This window comes from Rhipicephalus sanguineus, chromosome 2 (assembly GCF_013339695.2).
Source record: "Rhipicephalus sanguineus isolate Rsan-2018 chromosome 2, BIME_Rsan_1.4, whole genome shotgun sequence".
Taxonomy (NCBI): domain Eukaryota; kingdom Metazoa; phylum Arthropoda; class Arachnida; order Ixodida; family Ixodidae; genus Rhipicephalus; species Rhipicephalus sanguineus.
The window spans coordinates 4,690,315-4,703,151 of NC_051177.1; the positions used below are offsets into that span (position 1 = coordinate 4,690,315).

A 12,837-nucleotide genomic window follows, 5' to 3' on the forward strand; every position below is an offset into this window, starting at 1 on the left:
AATGGGTGTCACAGGCAAGGCTAGTATTTTGCAAGCGATCTCATTTGGCTCTAAAGAAAAAAAAAAAAAGTCACCACCTGTTCGAGGGACATTGCAGAGCGCACTCTCTGTGATCCCAAACTCAAGAGGAGCTACAGTTGAAACCCACATTAATGAAATAATGTAACAATTAAATTATCACAAAAAAAATAATTGAATTCTATTCCTAAAAAAGATGAATCCTATGGTTGGTGAACGCCCATAGGATTCAGTGCATTTTCTATTTCTCGACAACAAAATAATACTGAGCTCCTCGTCTGGTCTGTTGTTTTCGCCGGCGCTGTTCTACTGCGATTATGAACCAACTAACCCAAAAGTACATCTTGACCAGTTACATCTCTCGTTCTCTGGGCCCTTTCTCTACATGTGCTTCTTTCAACCCGGCAAATTTTGCTTCACTGGTCGCGGTTGCCTACTGCCGTGGAAGACAGGTGGGCTTTTGCATGAGACACAAGGTTTCTTCCTCCTGAAGTCATGGCTCTTTTTGGCCACGTCCCGCCTTCGACCGGACATGGAAGCAGAGTCTGCAAGATTCTGCGATCGGAATGGATGCGACAAGCTCGCCCCTACAAGGACCACCTTCAAGCATCTATGTGGTTGACTACAACAACGGATCGTGCTGGAAGCCTGTGCAGGGAATGGATGTGTGTTGTGAACACAGCCACTGAAGTGCTGTGGCAGCAAGTACTGCCTACACTTCGAGGTCTGCTGCCAAGGAAAGTCCCTGTAAGCGGAAGCCCCGTTCACGTTATCGGCAATGCGACGGTCCCGGAGTCGGTGCAGCAAGTGTTAAGCTGTGGGCCGAAATTCACCGTGCGCCTTGTGTTACGTGTCCTTCTCCTCGCCTGGTCTGTTGTTTTCGGCGCTGTTCTACTGCGATTATGAACCTGAGAGCACGCAGATTAAATTGTGGTCGTGACACAGCCGAGCCGCGAAACTCAACTAAGACAGCCCTTTGTTTGCGCCGCTCGCACAGGCTGCACTATGTCTCACTTCCTACACATGCAACACTTGTAGATACACTTGGGAGGAATCGCAGACTACAATTCGCGAGCACAAAACGAAAGCGTGCCATTACGAGCCACAAAACGACGCACCACGGCCGCCACAGAGAACATTACTGGCGTGCAGCATTGGCTGTGTCGCGTCGCTGCACGGCCGATGATGACGATGATGTAGCAGTGGCCTGCCCCTTTGCAAAGGGGGAACACGTTCAGTGTCGTGGCCTTAAAAAAAAAAAAAAAAAAAAACGGAATTAATAAAAATTCGGCAGAACACACGTACCGTGGGAATCGATGTGATGCGAAGCATGCGCGGGATGGTGACTGTGGGACAATTTTTCACATTGAGCGAAACGTTACGGAATGACGCTAGAGAAATGCGGAAGTGATATACAAACACACATATGTTGAAGAGTCGCATATGTATTATATAGCCAGTTTTTCACAGTTGCGTAACGATGCCAACAGCAACATGGGTGTTACCAGCACCACACGCTGTAAGCCTTTATGTAGTGCTTATGTTCTTCAATACTGGATAGAGTGAATCCGAACAGGACAAAGAAGGAAAACAAGTGCACAGGACAGGCGTTACTCATAACTAAGCTTCATTCAGGAAAGTTCCCCTAGATATACACACAGCCGAGTGGCACGCGCAGGCGCACTGCACGTACGTTAAAGTGACAATTGCAGTTATTACAGTTGCGTTACAGTTGCTATGCCTATACTTGTCCGTTATGACGGAGAACGCACGCACATTTCATGACCCCATGTGTATGTGTAGAAGGGGTTCTTGACAGTTCCTGAACAAGGTCATCATCACCGTGATCAGTGAGCCCCGGCAGCTGAACCGGACTTGTTAATCGGATCCGTTTGTGATAGCGGCTACGAGGGGTCTAAGTGCAGTGAAGTACGAGGTATAGCACAGCTGGTGGAAATCCTGGACGCCTCTTACGATGAAATGATCTGTGACGCCTCCTGTCCTGGACGTGGCAGCGAGATCTTTTGATGCCCTGTCCACATTCAAGCCGCTTTTCACGCAGTATAAAGACCAGGCGTTGTTGAGTCTTGATAAATCAATGTTGAAGTCACCGATAATGATGAGAGGTGTGGATTTCTCGGCAGATTTATTGTAGGAAGCCTTGACCCCGGTTTTCGCGTAATCAACGTGGTCCACGCTGCGGACCAAGTGAACGAGTGCATGATAGTTGAGCGTCTTCGAGGGGTGTTCTGTCTTCAGCTTCCTCACTTTCCTTCCGTTCGCCGCTGTGGTGTAGCGGTTACGGTGCTCGGCTGCTGACCCGAAAGTCGAGGGTTTGATCCCTGCCGCGGCGGTCGCATTTCGATGAAGGCAAAATGCTAGATGCCCGTGTACTGTGCGATCTCGGTGCACGTTAAAGAATACCAGATGGTCAAAATTCCGGAGCCCTTCGCTACGGCGTCTGTCATAACCATATCGTGGTTTTGGGACATCGGACCCACACTTCTACACTTATGCTCCAACAATTATTATTATTATCACTTTCCTTGCGTGCCAATGTGTGTCTTCACGGTTACTGTGTTGGCTGAGACATTGTATCACCTGTGGCACATACCCGCATATCATGAACTCTGGTATGCGGGTATGTGCCACACATGACTGAGAGAAAGGGTTTCGTGACGTATGCGACATGTATTTTGCGTTATTTATGTCATGACCAGTCAATCGTGTTCGTCATACACTGATCCCCTGCTATGCCAATTTTGGTATATTACGAGTTATGGAGACGACCAGGAGAGCGCCCAGGCGTAGGCGGCTAGATAGATAGATAGATAGATACGTAGATAGAAACGCCCAAAGTGCCTGAGGTTCGCAAAGAAATGCTTCGCATTTAAAACCCGCACGCGACAAAGGCAGGAGACGTGCACACAACAGCCTATGTCCCAAGTTCGGCGTACAGCTGGATGGATGGATGGATGGATGGATGGATGGATGGATGGATAAGGCTGTGCCCTTTAGATCGGGCGGCGGCTCACGCCACTTAGCCGTAATAAAGTTAAATACTAGCACTATGTAGGTGAAGGAATTTTCACTCGCGCCTTGATTGTAGCCACCAATCAGATAACCTCCTCCTGGTTATTTCGACCCGCTTAAAGTCTATTTTGCCTTTACTGTCCCTAAACCCCAATGCTTTGAACAATTCTGAGCCATTTTCTTGAACTGTAGGGTGAAGCCCTTTACAGACCAGTATCAAGTGTTCAGCCGTTTCCTCCTCCTCTCCACACGCACTACATAATGTGTCTATCCCATCGTATATGGCTCGGTACGTCTTGGTCCGCAATACTCCCGTCCTGGCTTCAAACAGCAGAGAACTCCGAGAATTATTGTAGATCTTTTCCTTCGCAATTTCCGGCTTGAAAGTTGGGTAGGTCTCAGGTGCTGATTTCATACTCATCCCTATTTTCCACATGTCCCTCTCAGTTTCTTTCACCTTCTTCTTAACCGATAGTTCCCTTGGTTCGGTCTCCTGCTGTTTTCTAAGTATTTACTGTCAATTTTCTGGTCCGCTTCCTCCATTTTGTATCGACATTCCTCATGTACAAGTAGTTGAAAACTTTCCTAGCCCAATGCTCCTCCCCATTTCTCTCAATCGCTCCTCAAATTTTATCTTGCTGCTAGCCCTCCCTGCCCTCAAATGATGTCCATCCCATGTCACCTTGTACCCCCTGATTTGGTGTATTCCCGTGTGCTCCCAAAGCCAGCCTACCTATGCCCCGTTGCTTAACTTCTAATCTTGCTTGAACCTCTGATCTCATACACAAGACCGCATTGTCGAACGTCAGACCAGGAAACATGACCCCTTTCCAGATCCCTCTCACAACATCATACCTATTGTAATTCCACAGTGCCCTATTTTTCATTACAGCTGCATTCCTGTTACCTTTAGTCGCCACGTATCTTTCGTGCTCCCTTAGATACTCAGCCCCGTTGCTTATCCATACACCAAGATATTTGTATTTATCCACTATTTCCAGCGTGACCTCCTGTGTCCTATGCTCACTGCCTTGGTTATCATTAAAACTCATGACTGCCGATTTTTCCTTACTGAACTTCAAATTTCACCTATCTCCCTCATTACCGCAGATGGCTATCAATCCCTGCAAATCTTCCTTATTGTCGGCCATTAATACTATATCATCTGCATACATCAATGCTGGTAATGACTGTTCAATGTGTTTTCCTTGCTTGACAAAAGAGAGGCTGAAGCCAAGTCCACTCCCTTCTAATTTGGCTTCTAATCCTCTTAGGTACAGCATAAATAACAAGGGTGACAGGGGACACCCCTGTTTAAGCCCTCGTTGTATCTCTATCCGCCTCGTGCATCGGTATGGTGGCGCCACCGCTCGGCTCAGGCGGTTGCACCCTCTCCCAACCCCCCATAGGATCCCATGCATTTTGAATGAAGTTTGCGATTCCGTTGCGCAAAAACAAACTAGCGCCATCTCTCGACAATACGCCACACCGACGATGCAACACCTCTTCTTGCTTCCACCGATATGCCATGCTCCAAGGTGACCCCTCTCTCCACTTTCTTTTATTTCTTTCGGTGGCCGTGAGAGCGCGCACTGTGCATTGTGCAGTAGCGCACCCGACAAGACTGGCTGGGCTCGTCGCTTTTGTCGCGTTTTCCTTGAACGTTGCAACGTTAATATTGTGTTAAGGCGGTGGCCACACGTCGGACGATGAGCCCTGATTTCGTTCAGCTGCCATCTCATCAACGGCAATGTCTCAGACGCCTCAGTTGTGGACTTTTGTCTCTTGGTTGCTGTACAAGATGGCCTCCTGCAAGACCGCATTTTTCTAAGTCAGCTGTTTGTGTAGTTCTCGGCGTCGTAGCAGTTTGATGACGCGTGGACGTCAACTGGTGCTACATCGTGGGAACCGCTGAAGTGACTGCAAGCTTGACGACATTGTGCCAGAATATTCTAGTGTACTGTACGTGCACGATTGTGCTACACTTAAAATACCACACTTAGCCTCGCGCGTCAACCTGGTACGCCTGTGTGCAACAAGTGTGTTGTTATCGTTGTTGCATCGGTTAATATTGAATTGCAATTGGAATACCGTTTTTGCAAAGGTAAGTGAAGCTGTAAGTAGTTGTCCTGCTATATGCTCGCTACTCCGCGAACATTACTTCTAGAATCGCATTTTATTTTGAGCTGCACGTACCAAAGGAGAATCTAGCATACGAGATACATTGCACGCGTGCGCATTTCCTGTATAAATCTGAGTAATGCCACGCGTGCGCATTTCCTATACAAGTCTGAGTAATGCCATGCTCAATTTAAAGCGCATGTGTTAGAGGATTGTGGCTTCAATGGTGAAAGTGATTAGATATTCCGAAATATGTGATTGCAGTGCAGTTAGAACTTTCTCATATGTTAACACGGTCTGTGAACAAAAAAAAAAAAACGCTGTGTGAATGTTTGTTGGTCATTTGCTAAAGTACTTTCACGCATTATTATGCAGCTGTGTGACGGCTGTCAAAACGTTCAGCAAGTTAGATTTCAGTTTTCTTGGCCTAGTTGAGTGCTACGAGTGTTGGGCGAAGGTAAAAACACGTGTCTTTTGTGTGTTTCTTAAGCAGGCATACAGCCGTAATAGTCATTATTGTTGTACTGCTTGGGGTGTTCAATAAAACAAGAATGCTGTTTTGTATTGCAACAGTTTTTATTTCATCTGTGTTAACAGATCACGCAAACAACTTGGATACATGCACGTAAGAAACGTACGCAGTGCATCGCGCGCACGCATAAAAAAACGGGCCTGTCATTTTAAAACAAATAATATAGAACAATCGACGTAACAGACGGCATGGTTGTCTAGTGGAGCAGCGTCGGCAGTACAAATATCAAACCAGAATGAAAAATGAATAGAAAACGGCGAGTAACGGGCGCTTTGCCCGCGGCTTCTATGAGCCGCGCGTATCCACCTTTCGCCACCGTTCGCCGTTGGTGACGCCACCAGTACAACTCAAAGCAGCAGCGCACGAGGCGGATAGGCTTGGATACCTGTTTTTTCCCATTTTATAACTACCTTGTTACCATTATAAATATCCTTTAAAGATTAGTTATTCCATCTTCCACATCTAGTGTGTCCAGTATTTCCCACAAGTCCTCTTGAATCACACTATCGTAGGCTCCCTTGATATCCAGAAATGCCAGCCACAGGGGTCTGTGTTCTTTTTCTGCTATTTCAATGCACTACGTCAATGAGAACAGATTGTCCTCCAACCTCCTTTGTTTCCGGAACCCGTTTTGCGGTTCCCCCAGCACCCCTCATCCTCAACCCATGCCTGCAGTCTTTCCTTTATAATTTGCGTCACCAGCCTGTAAACCACTGATGTCACTGTTATAGGGCGGTAGTTGTTTATGTCTGCTTTGTCCCCCTTTCCTTTATAGATCATGCTCATCCTGCTTAGTTCCCACCCATTGGGGACTTCACCATCCATTATTGTTTTGCTTGCTGCCTCTCTTAATGTTTGCTTAGACTTTGGACCTAATTTTTTATGAGCATAATTGGGATGCCGTCAGAGCCTGTTGATGTGCTACTAGGAACTCTCTTCTCTGCCCTTTCCCCCTCTCGTTGTCCCAATGGAGCCACTGCGCTACTTGCTCTATCCTTGTCTGTTAGGGTGCATGTGGCGCTTCCTTGTTTTTTAAATTTTTCTGTCATCATTGTTCTTATATATTCCATTGCCTCATCCCCTTCCAGCCTGACATCTTGAGCTGTAGTTATAAACCTCTGCTCTAGGCTTGTCTTGTTACTCAGGGAGTTGAGATGGTTCCAGGACTTTGCAGCTGCCTTTCTATCCTTCTTGTTTACTTCTGCCAACCACTGGCCCCCCTTTCTTCTAATCTTTTCATTGATAAGATGGGATACTTCCCTTCTACAGCTTAAGAAAATATCACATTTCCTTTCGACATCATCTTCCGGTTCACCCCTCTACTTAGCGTATCTGTGTTCCTTGGAGGCTTCCTGACGTTTCACTATGGCCCTCTTAACTTCCTCGTCCCACCGGCTCTTAGGTTTGTGTCTCTTTTTCCCGGTCGACTTGGCTCGTACTTTAGCAAGCTCTAGCTCAAACAGTCTAGTTAGTTTTGTGTACATCCACGCTGTTTTAGTATCCTCGGTGATTACTTTCTCAATTTGTTTAGTTGCTATTTCTATTTGCCTTCTGAATAAAAGTTCTCCTGTGGTTGCTCATCTTGCCTCCTTCCTATTTTCATTTCACTTCCAAAACTCAGCTTGATAGGTTTGTGATCACTACCTAGGCTTCTGGAGCCATATTCATCTATGTTCATCACCCTTAGCTTATCATACATCCTATGTGACATCAGTGCGTAATCTTTCGTCGACTGCAGCCTTCCCACCTCCCATGTTATCTGCCCTTCGCACTTCTCGGTACTGTTGCAAATGATTAAATCATGCCTTTTACACATATCCATCAGCATTCTGCCTGTTGGGTCAGTATATCCATCCATATCTTCTATGTGCGCATTCATATCTCCTAATATAATTATCGCGCACTCTTCTCCTAGTTCCTCAATGTCCTTTTCTATGCACTGCACCATTTCTTGGTTTTCCTCTCTGGCTTTTGCTCCTGTCCACAAGTATACAAAACCAAGGAGCGTCGTCTGCCCTGCCACTTTTCCCTTTAGCCACAAATGTTCCCTGCACTCCTGCTTGACCCTTTGCCAACCTGTACCTTTATGAATAAATGCCCCGATTCCACCCCCCTTTCTGCTGCCTTCTGTTCTATTGCAATATTCCCATGCGTAGTCCGGATGGCAAGGTGGTTGCTCCATGTCCCTAAGATGTGTCTCTACAAACCCATACACCACCAGTTCCTCCTGCCTCAGCTGCTCTTCTATCTCTCCTCACTTCAGCCTATTCCAGCCACCCTGCATGTACCCTATGTCTGAATTTGCTCAGCCCTCGTGCTTACGTCGATTTCTTCTCCCACGGACTCTACGCGTCTTGAATATTTGTGCCCCTTGGAAATCGTCCTTGTCTACACTATTGGCCTCAGGGCTCTGGGTCCCCCTAAAAAAGCTGTGGCTTGGCGACCCATTCTATTACCTACCCTCCTGCCCGCACTACGTTTTCAAGGACAATCATCCCGGAGTTGTACCGAGACACAGTCATGGCTGTGAAGGGAGAATGCACGCGGACTTCCAGGAAGGCGTAGAGTCGATTTCATTGACAAGTGACATGTGGATGTCGAGGTCTAACCAGAGTTATATCAGCCTCACCTGCCACTATTTAACCTCCAACTTCGAGATGAGAAGCTTTGCGTTGGAAAACCGGAGCGTGACCGAGAGCCACACTGCTTGCAACATCCTGGAGCACCTGCAAGCAATGATGGATAACTGGAAGCTGCCACTGCAGAAAGTGCCAGTCTATGTGGTGACGGACAATGCACGAAACTTTCGCGCGGCCCAGCGACGAATGGAGCTCTCAGTTCTGGAATTTATTCAAGACGTGGAAACAAGGTGGAATAGTGAGCACGATATGCTCTCTTGTCTTGTGCAGCTGAAGGAAGCCATCTGTTTGGAGCTGGCCACCTCTGAGACAACTGTGCCCAACCTGGCATGACAGGAGTGGAAAGCTGTGGCTGGACTAGTCAAAGCTCTTGAATCAATTGCATCGGCGACCAAAGGTCTTAGTGGCCACAAATATGCAAATTTGTCGTCAGTGGTACCGTTTTTGTATGGAAATGGAACACAGATGGTTCTGAAAGACTGTATTGCAGCCGATGATGACACCTCATCGTTTGCTAGAAATTTGCTGAAAAGCATGAGGACAAGGTTTGCAGGGCAGGACGAGCAAAAGGAGTATGTGCTGGCAACCGCCTGTGACCCAAGGTTTGAGAACCTCTTCTGCACTGAAACATTCCAGGAAACAAGGCTCTTGGAGCTTGCAAGAACTGAGTTGCAGCTCCCTCCAGAAGAAGAATCAAGTGACTGTGTCGAAGCATCGACATCTACAGCTCACAAGGAGCGTGTCAGCGGTATCTGGGACAGCATTGAGAAGCTGGCGGCGTCATCAGAAAGAAGACACTGCACCGAAACAGCCAACATCAAGGAGTTTAAGCGGTACCTTTGAGAGCCCACTTGCAGCAAGGACCAAGACCCTCTAGCATGGTGGAAAGAAACAGGCAAGCAGCACAACAAGTGTACGAAGTGAAAAGTTGTTTTCGACGGCTGGTAACATTGTTATGGCCCGGAGGGAGAAGTTGCCCTTAGATCACGTACAACAGCTGCTTTTTTTGCATGTGAATTTGTAAACATTCGTGCTTCTTTTAAATAAACTTGTTATTCGATATTCGATTCGATATTCGGCTTTTTTTTCTTAATTCGATTCGGTATTCGAGTCGAGACTTACTATTCGGTATTCGCACACTCCTGTATATAACAGCTGCATCTTATCGGTACTTACCTACGGAGCAGAAACCTGGAGACTTACAAAGAGGGTTCAACTTAAATTGAGGAGGACACAGCGAGCGATGGAAAGGAAAATGATAGGTGTAACCTTAAGAGACAGGAAGAGAGCAGAGTGGGTCAGGGAACAAACGGGGGTTAAGGATATCATAGTTGAAATCAAGAAGAAGAAATGAATATGGGCCGGGCACGTAGCATGTCGGCAGGATAATCGGTGGTCATTAAGGGTAACTGAGTGGATTCCAAGAGATGGCAAATGCGTGAGGGGGAGGCAGAAAATTAGGTGGGTAGATGAGATTAAGAAGTTTGTAGGTATAACGTGGCAGCAGAAAGCAGCGGACCGGGTTGATTGGCGGAACACGGGAGAGGCCTTTGCCCTGCAGCGGGCGTAGACAGGCTGATGATGATGATGAAATTACTCATCAGCCCACTCCAGAGTAGTAAAGGACGGCATCGCCACTTCATGCTTGAGTTCGGGTGTCCAGAAGACATGCCGTCATAGAATTAAGGAAAGCGTGTTTAGACAAGTAGGCCAGTTGGAGTGCGCCGGTTTCCCGGAATATGTAGTGTCCAGAACATGTGAAAAGTTAATCAGATCAATAAAGGCTGAAGGGAACAGGGACAAGAAAAACAAAAACCTGGAAAGCAACAAGAAGATAGCTGTTGTACCATATGTGCATAAATTGTTGCACGGGTTGAAGAACATGGCAGGCCGATTTGGTGTTAAAGTAGTTTTTTCAGTGCCTAATCAGATGGAATGAATATGTGCACGTGTCAGCAAGAAGGCAAGAGAAAGAAATGAGAAGATGACAGGATGCGGTGTCAACCACCGATCCCCAGCCACTGACTGCGCCGCGGGGGTTGTGTACCAGCTTCCGATGTCTTGTAATGTGGTATACATAGGACAAACCGGAAGGTGCATCAGTGTTAGATTAAGCACGAGGCCAATTGCCACACCGATGGCCTTTCACATATAGGCGCGCGCTGCAAAGAGCGCGGGTGCGCCCCTCAGTTTGAAAAAACAAACATCATTGGCAGGAATAATAAACAGACAACTCGCGAGATAATAGAGGCTTGGAACATTCATAACAGCAACTCATGTATCAGCTTTCCATCCATCGCCCTGCAGCAAAAGAAATGTCATATTTGAGCAGGCCAGCGTGGTAAAACCCTGTATGTTTTTTTACCTTTTTGTGTGACCACGTGCATGTATATAAGTGTGTGTCGAGGTGAATAAACATCAGTCGAGAGTCTGGCACCTGTCCTTGTGTATTCTTCGTTTGTATCTTGTGTCCGTTGCATAGAGTTTAATCGTGAATCACATGGCGTGCAGCATGGATCCAAAGGGATGCACCTGAATGCAACGGGCGACACAGAAGCTTGAAAATGTCATCTCGTCGCCCAGGAAATGTTGTCAAGGCATCAGAGTCGTGCAAGAAGCAGGATCTATGGACCCGTTGATGGAAGGTTGGGATCAGGAGGGCAGCTTTAGCGGAGCAGCAAGAAAGCGAGCAAGAACAGCGAGAGGCATCCTAATGGCTTGCAGACTGGAGAGCGAATAGGAGGGGAAAGCAGTGCCCGCTTTTATGGACGTCACGAAACATTACGAGAATGCCACAGATGCTTGAGTCTGAGGCTCTACTCAAAAAACGATTGCCGCTCTTTGTGGGGGCACAGCGTGAAAACTGACTGGGTGTACAGTAGGGGCTTTGCACAATCACTGGGCAATTTTTTCCGAGGCATGCAGCAGTGATTGCTAGGGCGCAAGTCACTCTGCGGTCTTTTGGCCATTTATCGGCTTCCAAGGTTTTCTGGCATTGCAAAGTGCCAGGAAAACTTTATTGTCGTGTCGATTGTATCACGGGGGACAGTAGTGGTGCGACTACGACTGAGTTTGGGTACGCTGCATCATGGAATTTCGCAGCTCCACAGTAAACCCCTTTGTGCCTGTTACTAGGAAGTCATGGGTATGGTTCTTTTGGGGCCTGTTCTGTTCCTGCATGAGACTAGTTTGTCGGTGGCAGTAATTGGACACTGCATGCGGAAAAGGGGCGACGCCTCCGCTCACCACTTCGTTCTAAGTGGGTCAAGCTCTTCGTGCATGTCAAATAATACGGCTTAATATGCATGTGTTTGGGTCAAGACCGGAAGATATTTTGAATAAAGCAATATTTCAAGTAAGACGATTTTGTTTTAAGGGGAGATACGGGTCGAAAAATCGCGATTTTTTTCGAAAAAGTTGATTTTGTGTTTTGTTGTGTTTTGTATTCCCCCAAGCCTCCTCTTTAATATATTAAAGAATCAAAGCTGAGAATCAACTAGAAGTTATCAAAAAATGCAATAAAAGCCCTCGCGGTGGCTCGTGAAAGCGTGAATTTACCCAAATTTCATGCACGCGGCATTTCGCTCCGCGGCGTTGCCGGCTCTTGAATTTTCGCGGGCATGTAGGCCTAACCCTCTTCTCCCAGAACTCACTTCGGCAACGCGGCTTTCTTGCTGAAAATACAGGAAAAAAAATCGTTTCTCCACCGTAGTCTAGCGTCACGACTGGTCCTTTCAAGTCACGTGGTATGATCGGAGCCCTCCCATTGGTTGGAGCCACGCGCAGCCGGACGCGAGCGCGCTTTCTTCATTCTGCTGCTTTTCCCGAGACGTCAACGAACACTACTGCGCGAGTTACTGTTCTTTCTCCGCCATGGATGCCAGCGAGAAACGCGACTTTCGTTCACGGAAGTTCATGACGAGGCACCAGTGCAAGGGAAGACGCCCCAAATGCAAGCAGAGAGCTCCGGCGACGGGAGGTGCGTCTGCTGCTAGGCCTAGTCACGTCAACGGCGACGCACCCGATTTGGATTGTTCGAGCTTCATTCGGAGCGTCGATGACTTCGTCAGTGCTTCAGAACGAAAGTTGAAGATGTTCGACGACAAAGGCAAGCGCCAGGACGAGCGCGGAAGCACATTTATTTGCGAGATCGACGCGATGCAAAACCTCGTCAGCGGCGCAGTATGCCCTAATTGCGGACGGTGCGAGTTGTCTGTCCGAGAATCGGCAGGAAAACAAAAAGGACTGGCATCGTTTTTGGAACTTTTTTGCCGAAATGACGCATGTACTGCAGCTGTGGTTTCGTCCACGTACACGTCAAGTCGCGTATCTCCATGCAATGGAAGTGAGGATACGTCCGCCCGCGGCAGCGCTCGGGACAGCTTCGCCGTGAACGTGAAGTCGGTGGTCGCAGCGCGCGCTATCGGTGTTGGACATGAGCAGCTTGTGCGGTTTTGTGCGATCCTTGGTGCTCCGAAGCCAATGCATCACAAG

General features: G+C 47.5%; 1 protein-coding gene across 1 annotated transcript in view; it reads left to right on the forward strand.

Annotated features, from left to right (window-relative positions):
- The window catches only part of LOC119382356 (fat-like cadherin-related tumor suppressor homolog), a 912,235-nt gene that overhangs the window by 465,536 nt on the left and 433,862 nt on the right, over positions 1-12,837 (forward strand).